Here is an 18,438-nt window from a genome sequence, read left to right on the forward strand (position 1 = left end):
ACTCGGCCACACCGGCCAGCTATTCAGTTTCATTCCACTGCGAGTGTAAATTATCATACGGGTAGAACTCAGATTTCAGGTAAACTCTGGCATTAGTTAACTTGAATTTGTGGAGTCATTTACGCAAGTATAATGAATGTAGGAGTCTCTAGCTGCGAGGAAGTTTTAACAGACCACTTTTGTCTGCTTGCAGTCGGTAGCACTGTGTACTCTAAAACGTACCATGAACAGAATGACAGCTATAGAAATACACCGACTTTTAAAGCTTTTAAGCTTTAAGCTTTTAAAGCTTCGAACGCTGCATATCGGATACTGTGATGTGAGGCATTTTAGGTATTATTTTATTGATTGTGATGTCGTTCTCCTCTTGAGCTCCCTGAATGTATGAGTTGTTATCCGTAGCACTTTGTACTAGAATGGGTTCCTGTTTAGCATTCAAAACAATTCGCCGTATGTCGTCAAATGCCCCATAAGCAATTTTAAAGGTGTAGAGGAGGTTAATCTCTTGCACTCTTCCACTGTTCTGTCCGTTGGCTTGTCAGTGAACCATCCAGCATTTTCTAAATCGTTCCAATCCGAGGGATAAGCAGAGACATAAACAGTTGACGTTATCACTCCATTGCGTGTACGGTCAATTCTCGAACCCGTTAGAGTTCGTATTGTATCTCATGAAACAGGAACGCTGAAGTATTACGTGTAGCGATCGGTAGCGTTGTATTAGCAACATCTCTTTTCGTAAATGATCCATCAAGATATATGAAACTCTTGCATGGAAGGGGTAAGGCGTCGTGGTGCTGGATGGCAATCCTAGTTTCATCGTTCGTATTAAATGTGGTTGATGAAGAGGGTTTATGCGAGAAGTAGTCCTGGCGTATAATACTCTGGTCATATGCCACCGGGAGATTTATATCGAAGGACGTCATTGCTCGGCTTCAGACCAACTGATTTAAGAAACTCGTAGTTTGCACGTGTTATCACCTTGCTGTTCCGTTGTGAAGTGCCGCGCTGCACGTTGTGTACTTTGGTTTTGTACCTTACGCCCATCGGGTCTTCGTTGACAATACGGGGCTGCTGCGATCCCATGACAGGTTGCAGCTCGCCGCCTCCGCTTCTGAATCACTGCAGTTTCAGACTCGCTGCTGGTTCCGCTTTAGATGTACCTGTACAGTTATCTCCTCGCCACGAAAATGGACAAGTTGATTATCCTGGTTCAAAATATGCAGTTCCAAATAGTCCAAAGCCTGAACTGTTAAGGGGAGGTAAATAGCGCTGGTAGGGGTATCAACAGTCTTATCGTAATGTTGGAAATAGAAAACGCTATTTCTCTGGATAATTCTTAATCCGAGAATGAAATTCCACCACATGTTGGCGTGGTAGCTGCAATCCAAAATTTTGGGGGTTATGATGATGAAAGGGTACTTTCTCCATCCATCAAGCATGAAAATGTTCCTATGAGTGGACGTGGTCCGTCAGCAATCAGAAGGAATGGTAGTGCTACAGATGAAAACAATTAATTCCAGCTGTTATTTCATTTTTTTAAACGAACCATCAACGACCTCAGTGAACATTGAAACGCGTATGTATTCATGTATTCAGTACCAGCGATGGCGAGGCATGACAGAATCTCTGACCAGAGAGTTATTTATCGTTGCTAGTCTGCGCTTGACCGCGCGAGAGTTCTGTGCAGTTGCGGTCGAGTTGCGAGAGAGTTCAGTTGTACGTTGCGAGTCGCGAGAGCATGTAGTTGCTAGTTGCACTCAGTCAGTGCTAGTAGCGCGCGAGAGACAGTCGGAGTTGTGTGTGAGGAGTCGGCGGGCGTCGACATGGCTCTCTGGTCAAGATTCACGACGAGGTATATGGTTAAATAAGGTAATGAAGCAGCATTGCGCACATCTGATAATGTAATGTATATTAACTGTAATTAATTTGTCCAAGATTCGCCCCAGTAATAATTTTTGTTTTCAAACCAAGCATTTTAACAAAACAAACATTTTATTGAAAGAAAATTTCCCATGCATTTCCTTAAAGAAAAATTTTACTTATGTTCAAAGAACATTTGCGATGCATTTCCTCCAAGCTATGGCGAAAATAAGAGCAGATGCAGTTTTACTGAGGTAAGAATTTGAGTTTAATTCGGGCCTAAGATCGACATTTCGGTCTATTTGCGTTTACATTGTCAGTGAGATTTCATTATCATTGAATTGTCTTTCATTTTTGTGGGGAGCTTACACTTGGCTCAGATTGATAGTTCTCACATTTATTGTGATTGACTTACATTTTTTTCTGGGAGGTTACACTAGGTTCTATTCTCATTAACATTTAAATATTGTCTTTCGAAATTTTTCTGGGGAGGTTACACATGGCGACACCCGGTCCAGGATCGTATTTCGTAGAGAATCTTCTGTAAAGTAGTCAGATATTTGCTCTTATTTACTTAATATAATTAGCATTTGGCGCAACGCTTTTACTAATTTTGTGACTTTCTTTGCTCAGGTCATCGGCAATTCGTTGCTTTGTTGTATTTGTGTGTTGCTTTTGCATTGTGCTTATTTCTTTTGTGAATAATTGTGACTATTGTAAAAATGCGGCGAAAGACTGTGAATAGTGTATCGCGAGGTATTATGAACGAAATAACCGAATTAAATAACTTCACCAATAGTACTTGCGACACGCAATATAATGATGACAATCCACCGTTTACTGACAATCATCCTAGTGATGAACAAACGAATTCAATTGTCTCCTCTGTTAATTTGACGACAATTGATGACGCGGGGCGTTCTGTTGGAATGAACGCTGCCCAGCTTTACACAACCGGTTTACTAAATTCACGTGACGAACAGACAAATTTTTCTAATGAAAATGAACAGTGTACTGAAAATACGACGGATTCATTTAATTCGGAGGTAGTAACTAACAATGCGCATCCGATTAGCAGGCGGGACCAAATTATGGCAGTTTTGCTACAAATGGATGAACAACTTAATGAAATTAGTAAAAGACAAGACGACTTTCTCAAAAAACTTGATGAACAGAACAAACAGCTTAAAGAACTGAACAACCTTAATGAACAGAACAAACAAATTAGTGAACAGATTACAGTTGTTACCGTGCAATGTCAGGACATTAAAGTACAATTACATGAGGATACTAAGGCTTGTGCTAATAACAGTAATGAAGAAGTTGGCACTGTTGCACAACAATTAAGTAGTACACGTGTAGGCACAACAGAATCACATAAAGACGAAATTAATGCTGTCACTGAACAATACCCTAAAAACGCAGTACAGATACGCGACGAGTTTAATTTGAAGTCACTGGAAGTTTCACACACTCTGAATACGGATGTCCATAATAAAAGTGAACGACACAACAACCAAATTGACGAAAGTATTAAAGTAATAGAATTGAAAACTATTTCAGTCACCAATACGTCACAGAATACGCCACGTTACGTGCATTTGTCACACTTACGGAGCGCGTATAATTTGAGCAATCTACAGAAGCTACGCGACTTAAAATCTGAAAAGTTACGCAACTTGAAATCCGAAATGACACAGACAATCAGATTCTCTCACAAACCTGAACGTGTTCTCAAATTCAGTGACGAGAACGTTGATTATAAGCAATTTGCATTTCTAAGAAAATCTAAGGAATTTAATAATGACAGAGCACAGATACACGATTTGAACTGTATACGACAATTTATTTTTGTACTTTCAATAGCATTGCCTGTAATGGAGAAACAACAATTAGCATGGATACAGCAATTTAATTTTGGATTTTTACCGCTATTGCCTGCAACGCAAAAACTAAAATTTATTTGCAGCGCGTAATTGAACTCAGGGGATTCATTACGCTTTAATGAATATGTGCCGTAGCGTGCATAGGGCCCCGAGCTGTAGTAGTGCTGTTTCATCTTTAGTTTTCTGCACTGCTGCCTTCTCTTCTACTATCCTTTATATCTATCAAAACAGCTCTTCAACTATTGCTCTATCTAGTATTAAGAATGTGTAATGAAAACAAGATACGACAAATTTTCCCGAAAGTGACAATTGACCTCAGGGGATTCATTACGCTTTAATGAATATGTGCCGTAGCGTGCATAGGGCCCCGAGCTGTAGTAGTGCTGTTTCATCTTTAGTTTTCTGCACTGCTGCCTTCTCTTCTACTATCCTTTATATCTATCAAAACAGCTCTTTAACTTTTGCTCTACCTAGAATTAAGTAAAATATAATGAATACCCGATGTGACAAATTTTTTACCGAAAGTGACAATTTTCATTAGGCACTCCAGAACTACCAGCGTAATTTTAATATCAGATAAAATTTTAATCATCAGTATGTACAAAATTTTCAGCAACAGCGAACGCATTTTAGTAACAATAGATGTTTTTCTCTGCAACAGCATGAAAGTCAGCCGCTTAGCATACGTAACCAGCAATGCAGTCTACAAGGTCAACCAAACTTTAATGTTTCGCCGCGTGCACGTATAGTCTCAGCTCCAACAAATAGTAACACACGGCAGCAAAGAAATAACTACGTACAGACAACACACTAATTCAACTCGTATCGCAATGCGCCGTATAGGAATTACTATCATGACAGACGTAAAATTAATGATCATAATTTTCAACGTACATTTAATAACAGTCGATCTTTTCAGCAGCAACAACATCAGCAACAACATATTATCATGAATGAACCAGACAATAGGTGTCATCCATAGCGTTATACGTCAGGAAGAAATAATAGTACAGTTCAAATAGTTGAAGTGCCGCAGAATCCTGCTGAAAATAATAACACGTACGATAGAATTTAAACAGATACAGCACAGATTGCATATTCCAGTAACGCAAGCAATAATTTTAACACGCAGAATCTTGTTCACGAAAATCTTATTTGAAACACGCTTTGTTGAATGCACCACTTTTATCACACCCAGATCTTACCAGAAGCTTTTCCATTGCCACCGACAGTTCTAACACCGCTTTAGGCGTTCATTTTTTTCAGGAAATTGAAGAAGATGGCTCTACAATAATTAAAAACATCGCATTTGCAAGTCGCATTCTGTCACCTGCTGAACGAAATTATTCCGTTACAGAATTGGAAACATTATGTGTTGTATGGGCTTTTACGAGATTTCGGCACTTTCTTTATGGCAGACATACCACCGTTTATACAGACCATAGAGCTATAGAATTCTTACTTTCGGCTAAAGTCACTCACGACAGACTCAGTAGATGGAAACTTTATTTACAGGAATTTAATTTTACAATAGTTCACATTCCAGGCACACAAAATGTTATAGCAGACGCACTATCTCGTTCTCTCATCAACAATCAGAAAGACATCGCAATCAACTTCTGCAAAGCAAATTTCAGCATTATGTACATTCAGCAAGTTGCATTTGAAAATTTTATTTCGTCGTCATTACAGGACATAGCAAAAGAGCAAAGTAAAGACAATATGTGGAAAGAAATTAAACACCTTTGGCAACATAAGAATAATGTTACGATTAGAAACCATTACACTGTACGCAATGACATTCTATTTCGCCGCTCTCATCCTGACAGCAACAATTGGTTATTATGCATTCCTGACGAACTGGTTAACAAATTAATCTGGTACACTCATTTAAGTTATGCACATTACGGAGCCAGAAAATGTTTTCTTATACTGAGACAGAACTGTTATTTTACCAACATGGAAAAACGTATACGACGAGTTTTAGCGTCATGTAAAATTTGCCAGAAAGCTAAGTCAGACACAACTTCACATATTCCTCCATTATATCCCATTGTACCTGTTAAATTAAGACATATGGCCGCAGTAGATATTTTTGGTCCAATTCCGAGAACTAACAGAGGTTTTTGCTACATCTTTGTCGCTGTTGAACTCACTTCAAAATTTGTTACTTTCACTCCGTTACGCAAAGCTACTGCTAAAACTGTTTCGAAAGCATTTGTAAAACATTTTCTATTTCATGTAGGGCATGTGTTGAAAGTAATTTCCGATAATGGATCACAATTTCGTTCTGCTATATGGACACGCATGTTACGAGCTAGAAACATTTCTCCGATCTATATATCCAGGTACCATGCTTCTTCGAACCCTTGTGAACGATTAATGAAAGAAATTGGTAAACTGTGTAGAATATATTGCCACAAAAGACATATTGATTGGGACACACACATATTCTCATTCCAAGATGTAATTAATTCCATACCAAATGAATCCACTATGCTATCTCCGTCTGTTATACTGAAAAATGCTGAACCACCTAACAAAATTAAAGAATTAGTACACTTTCCTACATCTCGTCGATTACGACACCATGAAATAATTAACATTGCGCTGAACAACATCAAACGTGCCGCAGAGCGCCGGAGAAGACAGCAAAAACAGGTTTGTACACGTCGTGACTTTCACATTGGACAGAAGATATTAGTACGTACACACTATTTATCCAGCAGAATAAAAGGTAAGTGCAGTAAATTTGAACTTCTATACGCAGGTCCATATCAGATTCGCAGCATTCCTCACCCCAATGTTGTACACGTCGAAACTTTGAGAACCAGGAAAAGTAAGGGCAACCACCATGTGTCGAACATTAAACCCTTTATTAAATGAAACCACTTTATGATTTAACATGCTATGATGCCATTTACTAATTTTTATGACCACTTATGCAATTATATTCACATGCTTAATTATTGACGACTATCGTATTTTTTCTTAGCAAGTGCCCGGCAAGGTAAGGTTAGCAGGTCGCTCTTCTTGTCGTTACACATCAGACCGTGCATATTTTCCAGATGAACTTACACATTTTATGACTACTTATGCAATTATATTCACATGACTAATTATTGATGATGATCGTATTTTTTCTTGGCAAGTGACCGGCAAGGTAAGGTTAGCAGGTTGCCTTTCTTGTCGTTACACATCAGACCGTGCATATTTTCCAGATGAACTTACACATTTTATGACTACTTATGCAATTATATTCACATGACTAATTATTGATGATGATCGTATTTTTTCTTGGCAAGTGCCCGGCAAGGTAAGGTTAGCAGGTTGCCTTTCTTGTCGTTACACATCAGACCGTGCATATTTTTCCAGACAAACTTACGTATTTTACGAATAATTATGCAATTCTATGTAGTGACGTATTAATTTTATCAAATTCTCTCTCCATTAAAGTCTTTAATTCTTGGCTCTATTAACTACACTACATACAAGCTGAACACAACGAACGTCACATTTTGTCTTTCTTATGTATATACGATTGTTTCATGTTTTGTTTGTATGCAATATGAAATGGTTAAGACATAGCAAACACCAGTTGACTTTAACATTTTTGCCTTATGATATCTCAATATCGTGACTGTTTCACATTTTTTTTTTTTTTTTTGCTGCTGCATTGTGATATTCTGTGTACATTTTTGCCTTTGAACACTGTTTATGCTTTTGACATATTACGTTTTGTGTCATGTTATGCTGTATACTTAATTATGTCACCATAAACCAGTCATTATTTAGTGAGTATATGATGTAAATGCAAGACATTAATCTTTGTTCATCATTTTCAGAAAGAAATAACGTGTAAAGGAAATAAATTAAACAGAAATGGGAATTTCAACTACGGAATAGACGAAAGAAGATACAAAAACCTTATGAGGAAGAGTAAATGGATCAGATTTAACAAGCATTAACAAGAATATACTATACACATCGTAGAATAGCAGTCTTAACAATTTTTTTTTTCAGAATACAAGACGATTGATGCAGGCTGTCAGACAGAACTACACATCTTAGTTTTAGTGATGAAATATGCTAGAGATAAGGAATAGCTGTGTAATGAGTAATGAAGTGATTTTTTTGCAGATGATAATGAATGCTGATGAATAATGATGAAGAATATGCTACTATGAATAATGAAGCTTTTCTTTACAGGTGATGATAATAATGAAGTTATGATAATATGGATAATGAAGTGATGGATAATGAAGTTTTTTCTTTACAGATGAGGATGATGTTGAAGTTTATGTATTTATGCTATGTAGTTATTTAAGTATTTGTTGCAGTTTGATTTGACAGTATGTTTTATATCGTATGGTATGATGACTGAAGGTTTTGGAAAGGACAGCTATGGAACACATTTTTTATACACATTTCACTACCTGTTAATTCTAAGTTCACTACTTTTCGGCATAGTATGCGTTTCTTCTTTCAGCTCAATAATCCATTTTGTATTTTTTTCCAGGAGAAGCTTTTCATGATACTTACTAAACCTGTTACTTATGAAACCTGTATTAGTACTTGCATTTTTTTACCCAGTTGTGTCTATCATTTATAAATGTGATCACATATACTTCCTTGTTTCATAACCTTGCTACAGCTGACTCATGACAAATGACGTTACACATTTTCATTTACAGGAACAACCCAGAAGCAAATTTTCTTTCTTTTTCTCTTCTTGCTTTCCCTTATAATTACCCAAAACAATGCATTGCTAACAAAAAAAAAATGTATCACCAGTTCCAAATAATGCTACCCATTTAAGAGAGTTCTGAATAATACTGAATGATGAACAATGTTTTGTACTGATTCAATACTTGCTGGCCAATGAGTGCCAATAATTAGTGTAACTAAATGAATTATGTTAATACTATGCCATTCATTAGCTCCTGTTTTCAATGATGACTTTTGATGTTTTGGTGACTGGCCACTGAGTGCCAATAATTAGTGTAACTAAATGAATTATGTTAATACTATGCCATTCATTAGCTCCTGTTTTCAATGATGACCTTTTATGTTTTGTAACTGGCCAATGAGTGCAATAATTAGTTTAACTAAATGAATTATGTTAATACTATACCATTCATTAGCTCCTGTTTTCAATGATGACTTTTGATGTTTTGGTGACTGGCCACTGAGTGCCAATAATTAGTGTAACTAAATGAATTATGTTAATACTATGCCATTCATTAGCTCCTGTTTTCAATGATGACTTTTTATGTTTTGTAACTGGCCAATGAGTGCCAATAATTAGTTTAACTAAATGAATTATGTTAATACTATACCATTCATTAGCTCCTGTTTTCAATGATGACTTTTGATGTTTTGGTGACTGGCCACTGAGTGCCAATAATTAGTGTAACTAAATGAATTATGTTAATACTATGCCATTCATTAGCTCCTGTTTTCAATGATGACTTTTGATGTTTTATAACTGGCCAATGAGTGCCAATAATTAGTTTAACTAAATGAATTATGTCAATACTATACCATTCATTAGCTCCTATTTTCAATGATGACTTTTGATGTTTTGGTAACTGGCCAATGAGTGCCAATAATTAGTGTAACTGAATGAATTATGTTAATACTATGCCATTCATTAGCTCCTATTTTCAATGATGACTTTTGATGTTTTGTAACTGGCCAATGACTGCCAATAACTGAAATGTTGCACTATTCAATACTTGCTGGCCAATGAGTGCCAATAATTAGTATAACTAAATGAATTATGTTAATACTATGCCATTCATTAGCTCCTGTTTTAAATGATGACTTTTGATGTTTTGGTAACTGGCGAATGAGTGCCAATAGTTAGTATAACTAAATGAATTACGTTAATACTATGCCATTCATTAGCTCCTGTTTTCAATGATGACTTTTGATGTTTTGGTAACTGGCCAATGAGTGCCAATAATTAGTATAACTAAATGAATTATTTTAATACTATGCCATTCATTAGCTCCTGTTTTCAATGATGACTTTTGATGTTTTGTAACTGGCCAATGAGTGCCAATAATTAGTATAACTAAATGAATTATGTTAATGCTATGCCAATAATTGACTCTCATTTTCCATGATGACTTCTGATGGTTTATAACCGGCCAATAAGTGCCAATGTTCACTATAATCAGTTTATTTTATGGACATTATTCTGTCATACTAAATATGCTTTGTAACTGGCCAAGAAATGCCACTGTTACGATTACCCATGATGCCAATAATTGCTATATTCAGTTAATTTTATGAACATTATTCTGTAATACTAAATACATGGTACAGAAATGTTCAATAACTGGGTTATGAATGCCGCAAACTACTAGCGTAATTCTCAATGAAGACTACTATGTGACTTAATGTTCTTCACCTTCTGACCTAACTACCTGGAATTACTGTTATATCCATTTGTCCTGTCTATCCTCATGATCATGGAGCACCATATTTGGTTTTTTCACTGGTTCCACGTTGGTGTGCCTTGTAAGAGCGTGGTGTTGACACGACATGCTGTCCACCACCGTGAGCGATGAAGACGTTATTATGGTTCCACTGTTTGGTGTACCTGATGTACTGCCAAAATGATAACATGGAATATTACTACGACATTTCAGTGTCTTGGCTACGCTGATAAACACTTCTGGGAAAAGAACTTCCGATTGTCTCACTTGGTGTTGTACTTCTGTGGAAAGATATGGACTTTCAGTGCAGATGCGTGCAATCTAAAGTGCTACAACCATGACGCAATCCTTCCTATTCCTTTCCTAATTCTTGTAAATTGAAAATGTCATATACAGTGCGTGTGCACTTCCTTTCATTTGTTAATAACATCAGTTGTCGTGAAATTACTAAAGACTTCTATAGTGCATGTTCACTTTATTACACTCCTTGATTTGTTTGTTTGTTGTAGAAAAATACTAGAGAGTATTACAGTGCGTGTGCACTATATGCCACTTGTTAATATGAATTGTTCTCACTTTGTGATTTTCTGATATGTTCTGTACTACAGTGCGTGTCCACTTTTGTCATTTATTAATACATTTTTTGATTTGATGATATATTCTGTACTACAGTGCGTGTGCACTTTTGTCATTTATCAATATGATTTGTATTCATTGTATATACATTTTGTGATTTGCTGATATATTCTCAACTGCAGTGCATGTGCACTTATGTCACTTGTCAACATGATTTTTACCATTGCGTTTATTTGTTATGAAAATGCTAAAGAGTTTTTCAGTGCGTGAGCACTTTTGTCATTTTTGTAACATGATTTCTACCCATTCTATGTACATTTTTTTTTGATTTGTTGATATATTCTGAAGTACAGTATATGTGCACTCTTGTCATTTATATTGTATATACATTTTGTGATTTGATGATTTTTTTGCCATTACATTTATTTGTTATGAAAACGTTGACGAATTTTTTCAGTGCATGTGCACTTATGTCATGTGTTAATATGTTTTGTGCTGAACGTCAGCAACTGTGCACTTATGTCATATGTTCTGTATATACACTCCTGGAAATTGAAATAAGAACACCGTGAATTCATTGTCCCAGGAAGGGGAAACTTTGTTGACACATTCCTGGGGTCAGATACATCACATGATCACACTGACAGAACCACAGGCACATAGACACAGGCAACACAGCATGCACAATGTCGGCACTAGTACAGTGTATATCCACCTTTCGCAGCAATGCAGGCTGCTATTCTCCCATGGAGACGATCGTAGAGATGCTGGATGTAGTCCTGTGGAACGGCTTGCCATGCCATTTCCACCTGGCGCCTCAGTTGGACCAGCGTTCGTGCTGGACGTGCAGACCGCGTGAGACGACGCTTCATCCAGTCCCAAACATGCCCAATGGGGGACAGATCCGGAGATCTTGCTGGCCAGGGTAGTTGACTTACACCTTCTAGAGCACGTTGGGTGGCACGGGATACATGCGGACGTGCATTGTCCTGTTGGAACAGCAAGTTCCCTTGCCGGTCTAGGAATGGTAGAACGATGGGTTCGATGACGGTTTGGATGTACCGTGCACTATTCAGTGTCCCCTCGACGATCACCAGTGGTGTACGGCCAGTGTAGGAGATCGCTCCCCACACCATGATGCCGGGTGTTGGCCCTGTGTGCCTCGGTCGTATGCAGTCCTGATTGTGGCGCTCACCTGCACGGCGCCAAACACGCATACGACCATCATTGGCACCAAGGCAGAAGCTACTCTCATCGCTGAAGACGACACGTCTCCATTCGTCCCTCCATTCACGCCTGTCGCGACACCACTGGAGGCGGGCTGCACGATATTGGGGCGTGAGCGGAAGACGGCCTAACGGTGTGCGGGACCGTAGCCCAGCTTCATGGAGACGGTTGCGAATGGTCCTCGCCGATACCCCAGGAGCAACAGTGTTCCTAATTTGCTGGGAAGTGGCGGTGCGGTCCCCTACGGCACTGCGTAGGATCCTACGGTCTTGGCGTGCATCCGTGCGTCGCTGCGGTCCGATCCCAGGTCGACGGGCACGTGCACCTTCCGCCGACCACTGGCGACAACATCGATGTACTGTGGAGACCTCACGCCCCACGTGTTGAGCAATTCGGCGGTATGTCTACCCGGCCTCCCGCATGCCCACTATACGCCCTCGCTCAAAGTCCGTCAACTGCACATACGGTTCACGTCCACGCTGTCGCGGCATGCTACCAGTGTTAAAGACTGCGATGGAGCTCCGTATGCCACGGCAAACTGGCTGACACTGACGGCGGCGGTGCACAAATGCTGCGCAGCTAGCGCCATTCGACGGCCAACACCGCGGTTCCTGGAGTGTCCGCTGTGCCGTGCGTGTGATCATTGCTTGTACAGCCCTCTCGCAGTGTCCGGAGCAAGTATGGTGGGTCTGACACACCGGTGTCAATGTGTTCTTTTTTCCATTTCCAGGAGTGTATTTTGTCTTTGCCTGATATGTTCTGTACTCGGTGCATGTGCACCACATTTAATTCATGTTTTACATCTGAATATTCTGTGAACTGTAAAAGTCAATTAATTAAGAAAAAATTTGTTGCTCATGGCAAGTCCAAATGACTCACCATCGCTGCCAAATTTTTGCCCCCCCCCCCCCCCCCCAAGTGGAGGGTTATGAAACGCGTATGTATTCATGTATTCAGTACCAGCGATGGCGAGGCATGACAGAATCTCTGACCAGAGAGTTATTTATCGTTGCTAGTCTGCGCTTGACCGCGCGAGTGTTCTGTGCAGTTGCGGTCGAGTTGCGAGAGGGTTCAGTTGTACGTAGCGAGTCGCGAGAGCATGTAGTTGCTAGTTGCACTCAGTCAGTGCTAGTAGCGCGCGAGAGACAGTCGGAGTTGTGTGTGAGGAGTCGGCGGGCGTCGACATGGCTCTCTGGTCAAGATTCACGACGAGGTATATGGTTAAATAAGGTAATGAAGCAGCATTGCACACATCTGATAATGTAATGTATATTAACTGTAATTAATTTGTCCAAGATTCGCCCCAATAATAATTTTTGTTTTCAAACCAAGCATTTTAACAAAACAAACATTTTATTGAAAGAAAATTTCCCATGCATTTCCTTAAAGAAAAATTTTACTTATGTTCAAAGAACATTTGCGATGCATTTCCTCCAAGCTATGGCGAAAATAAGAGCAGATGCACTTTTACTGAGGTAAGAATTTGAGTTTAATTCGGGCCTAAGATCGACATTTCGGTCTATTGGCGTTAACATTGTTAGTGAGATTTCATTATCATTGAATTGTCTTTCATTTTTGTGGGGAGCTTACACTTGGCTCAGATTGATAGTTCTCATTTATTGTCTTTAAATTTAATTGCTGTGAGGTTACAAAATAACAAATGTATAACTGATCAAATCGAAAGCGTAAATGCAAAGCTGTAAAGGAACTAGGGGAGCAGATAAAACGTGTAGTGGAAAAGTGCAAAACTGAAGACATCAAAGAAATCCAGGAACGAACAAAAAAGGTTTTTTACTAATAAATCAGAAAAGTAGTAGAAAAATACGATGCAAGTAATATTAACACCACCGATTTAACAAACACGATGTCGGCAATGAAATTACAGACAGATAGAAATCAGTTGCTGAAGAAGGGTGTTCGCGAGTTATAGGGAGGGCAGTCACATCACGAACAGCACATTAAAGCAAACGAAAACCAAATTCACCGGATGGCAGAGCACGTTGAGAGCAGGCTAGGTGACGCCACAGAACAGTTGACGTTAAGCAGTCGTGGTATTTTCGAGCAAGAGTTTCGCAATGTGCAAGAAGGCTCAAATACCACTAATCTGGTTCTGGTAGGCGAAATGGAATAAGTCCGAGATCTGACACATTTAAAAAGACACAGGAAGCACGTAGTAAATGGCAAAAAGAATTTATGGAAGTTCTCTGTAACCACATAGAAAACTTGCAGGGAAGGAGTCCACAACTGAGGTGTAATTTTGTAGAAGAGTACACGACAGACAATTGTATACCATTGCGAAGGACTGTTGGCGAAATGCACATTGCTTGTAGATCGAATGAGACATGAAGTTACGATCCAGTAGTACAAGTAGGCGCAAATGATTAGAGACGTACGGCTGTAACGGAAGAAATAAAGGATTTTGACTTCAGACATTTTGTGTCAGCACAAAATTCCCAAAATTATAAAGATAGCGGAAAGAAGCTGCATCCGAAGGTTTGAATTTCTCAGTTTGATGTACCATTACCATAAGGCTGACGCTTACAGTTTAAACTTTCATTTGTGGACACCTCGAGGGAAAAAATGAAAGGCACCATAGTAAAGGAGCCGGTCGGGGTGGCCGAGCGGTTCTAGGCGCTGCAGTCTAGAACCGCGCGACCGCTACGATTGCAGGTTCGAATCCTGCCTCGGGCATGGATGTGTGTGGCGTCCTTAGGTTAGTTAGGTTTAAATAGTCCCACAGTGCTCAGAGCCATGGTAAAGGAGAACCAGTTGTCGGACGAATCGTGTGCACGAAGGAAATAATTCCCTTCTGTTGTATGAAGCAATCACCTCGGTACCAACAATGGAAGTATGGTAATGATGCAGTTGAACTCAAGACACTGTTAAGGAAATTAGTGTTCGCATTTCAAGAAGACAGTGGTGGTGAGCATCGGAGATGACGGGAGCATAACACTACTCGTAACAACTACTTTGGTGAAGCACCACGCCATATTAATAGCCCTGACAGTTATAAGAATACGACAAACGGCAGAGGCAGTTTCCGAAAACAACCTTATAGCAAGGATAATGAAAATCGCTACCTAGTAAATAGCAAAAACTGGAATCTGCAGTGAAGTAACGCTGGACTCTCGAACCAGCCTCAATACGACAGTACACAAAGAGGATGAACTACTTGTCGTAATTGAAGTGGAGATGGTCAGAAGGTGGAAAGTATTGCACATAGGCCACCAAAACCGAGAGATGAGGGCAGGAACCACCGTCATTCACAACAATGACAGGAGTCGAATACATAAACAGATACACAAACGCCCGTGGGAACTTTCAGACTAAATCATCATTACATGCTAGGTTATGTTAACATAACGCAGGATTACTTGGCGAAATGGAGGAGAATGCTACGGAAGATCTCTATCTGATAATTGAAGTATCAGTTGACAGTGTTGCGTTAAAAGGAATCGTAGACAACAGAAGCCAGTTTTTCGTTGTCTCAGAAGCATCATTTGAGAACTGCACGGAAAATTGCTCCTGGTTCATAGTGAAAGTCAAAAGATTGAAGATAAGAGGAACCATCATAGACAAATTCACGGTGGTTTCACAACAAACAAGGATCGAATTTATATGTCAGGGGCATTATTTAGAAGATAACTTCTGAATAATACCAAAATTAGGAACTTAACTTGCTGTCGGCATGGATTCCGTGAATGAAAACAAAGTAACCTTGATATCAGTAGAGGTATAGTACACAGAAGCAAATCCGATTTGGCTGTTATAGCACAACTACAGTGGGTCTGTACAGAAAATGAGAGAATTAAGAACAGAGATGAGGACGACTGCAGGGAATAAGTAAGAAGACGGAGAGAAGGTTAGAAAGTAGTGAGATGTGAAGCTGATCAAGAAATTCAGAACAAAAGAGAGGCGTGCGAGAATATAGGAGGGGAGATTTAGCTATGGTAATATGTGATAACTCGGCTATGGTTTTGCCAAAACCTGGGGCAATCAAGAACCTTCAGTATGAATTCAAGGATAAACAACACAACAAGTTGAAAGTTTCATCTTATTCGATCCCTTTATCTGTGAGGTGAAAGGTGCTTGAGAAAGTACTTACAAATGTCTAAGAACGACATTATGCAACATTCCTAGCCCTTTCCAGTACTACCCGTATAAAAGGTAGTAGTGGGACAACCTTCATGTCATTCCATGTCCCACATGCAAGATGCCTCTGACCATGTGTAGGGAAGCAGCCTACTCACGCCGTAGTAAATTCACATCAGTCTTTCCATTGTGTGCCAGCCAGTCTGCTGTAACTAGCTCTCACGTCATAAATGTTGCGCAATACTTTAAAAATCAAATAAATAACCTAAAATGTTTCTAGCATGTCAGGAGTAACACTAAATTAATATGTGTTGAATATCAGTTCGATAACTTTAGCCATTTTCGAAATTTGGAAGTTTTTCTGTAAAAATCATTGGCGCAACATAAAAGAGCTAGAGACTTCAAAATTTATAATCAGATTCCTTTTTCATAAATATTTAATAGAAACAGTCTTCTGGATCTCACAATTTAAGATTTTAGTTGAAATTCAATATTTTCTGGTTTTTGTCTTAAAACTTAAGGAAGCAAGATAGATTAAATAGGCTAATAAATAAGGCTAGGATGTTTATATTTAAGTAGGTTGGAGATCCGCTATAACTATGAAGATGTGAGAAGTTTCATTTGAATACCTATAAAACTATAGCGATAGCGTATCTCGAAAGGGCCAGTTCAGAGCTCGTCTACAGCGTGCAGTGTAATTATATTAATTCTCTCGCCCAAAATATTTAACTTAGCCACGTCAAAATTTTATTATCAATACTTACCTGCGTGCTAAATGCACATTTAAATTAAGAGCTTCATCGGACATCAGCAAGAGAAGCTATGATTTATTCAATAACTTAAAGTGGTGCATTACTAGCCCAGCGGCTAGTCGGGAGAGCCGATTTCATCAGGCGCTCCCTTAGCCGTCTGCACCGCGGCTTTATATATAAGAACGCTGCACGAGGAAGAAAGGCCCCAGTTCTCTCCAGACGCTGAATAGCACGCCATCTGTGTCGGGAGTCGCGTCGCGTCGGTATCATTGCTACAAACAGCCTCGGATGCCGTATTAAGTTACTCGGGATACGCGTAACCATGAAATCATTTTCGAGTGAAGTGTTAATTCTGGGATGACTTTAATTATCGATCTTCAGTTTGCGTATTGTCGTATTTTCACGTGCCGCCGCGGGACAAACATTCTACCATTACTTAGCGTGGCGTTTGATGAACCCAATCATCAAATTATGGCGAGCATTCACTTAAACATTTAATTTGGACATCTATAGTTGCATCAGCGCATTAGACTCTGAACTGCTCTGTTAGTTAGATTGTGTGGATTCTTCTGTTTCCATCTGTGACTTTCCGAATACAGAACTTTTTTTTTAGAAAATCGTTTTTGATTATAAATCCCGGACAATCTTCTAATTCCTCAGAGCTATATCAAAAATGGCTCTGAGCACTATGCGACTTAACTTCAGAGGTCATCAGTCGCCTAGAACTTAGAACTAATTAAACCGAACTAACCTAAGGACATGACACACATCCATGCCCGAGGCAGGATTCGAACCTGCGACCGTAGCGGTCACGCGGTTCCAGACTGAAGCGCCTTTAACCGCACGGCCACACCGGCCGGCTCTCAGAGCTATAAGCTGTAACTATAAGTGTATTCTCAGATGAAGTGGGCACTAGGAATTCTAATTACAGGCTTCACGTTTTGCTAATCATTTTCTGGTAGCCAATATTGTAGTTAGAGAGCCAGTGTTGAGAACGGCGAAAGACAGCATAAACAACAGCATAAATAATAGGAACATTTTTAACAACAATATTTCCATTCGCCGCCCCACATATGGTGCATCGGCCGGGAAATGAAGTGTTTCTACATTCAAACATATTCATATATAAACAAAATATTATTTCCACCAGCCTCCCCACAAACGGTGCATCGGCCGGGAAACAAACTGGGTAAAGTGAAAGTGATTTTTAAATATTGGGATTTGTGAGTGAAATGCGACACGCAACTGAGTAACAGAACAGTGAAAGTGTTACGTGTGTATGTGGACGACGCAATTGGATTAACGATGTATCTGGATTGACGGAGCTGGCACTGAGTCTAGTGGCGCTGCCGGCATCGCGAGAAGCCAGTTTCGCCTCACCGCAGTCGTCCGCCGGAACAGCCGGAGCCGCGCCTGCAGTTGCGGGCCACGCAAACACATCCCAGCCGTCGGAGTGCATCTGCAATTCAGCGAGCTGCGTCGCATCAGTAATACTGGTACGCCACGCTGGCAATGCCATACGTCGTGCAGAAGGATCTAAGTTAAGTAAAAAGCTGTTAAAAATTTTACTAACCTGCACTAAAAGACTGTCGGCGATGG

Source organism: Schistocerca nitens, chromosome 3, assembly GCF_023898315.1.
Source record: "Schistocerca nitens isolate TAMUIC-IGC-003100 chromosome 3, iqSchNite1.1, whole genome shotgun sequence".
NCBI lineage: Eukaryota > Metazoa > Arthropoda > Insecta > Orthoptera > Acrididae > Schistocerca > Schistocerca nitens.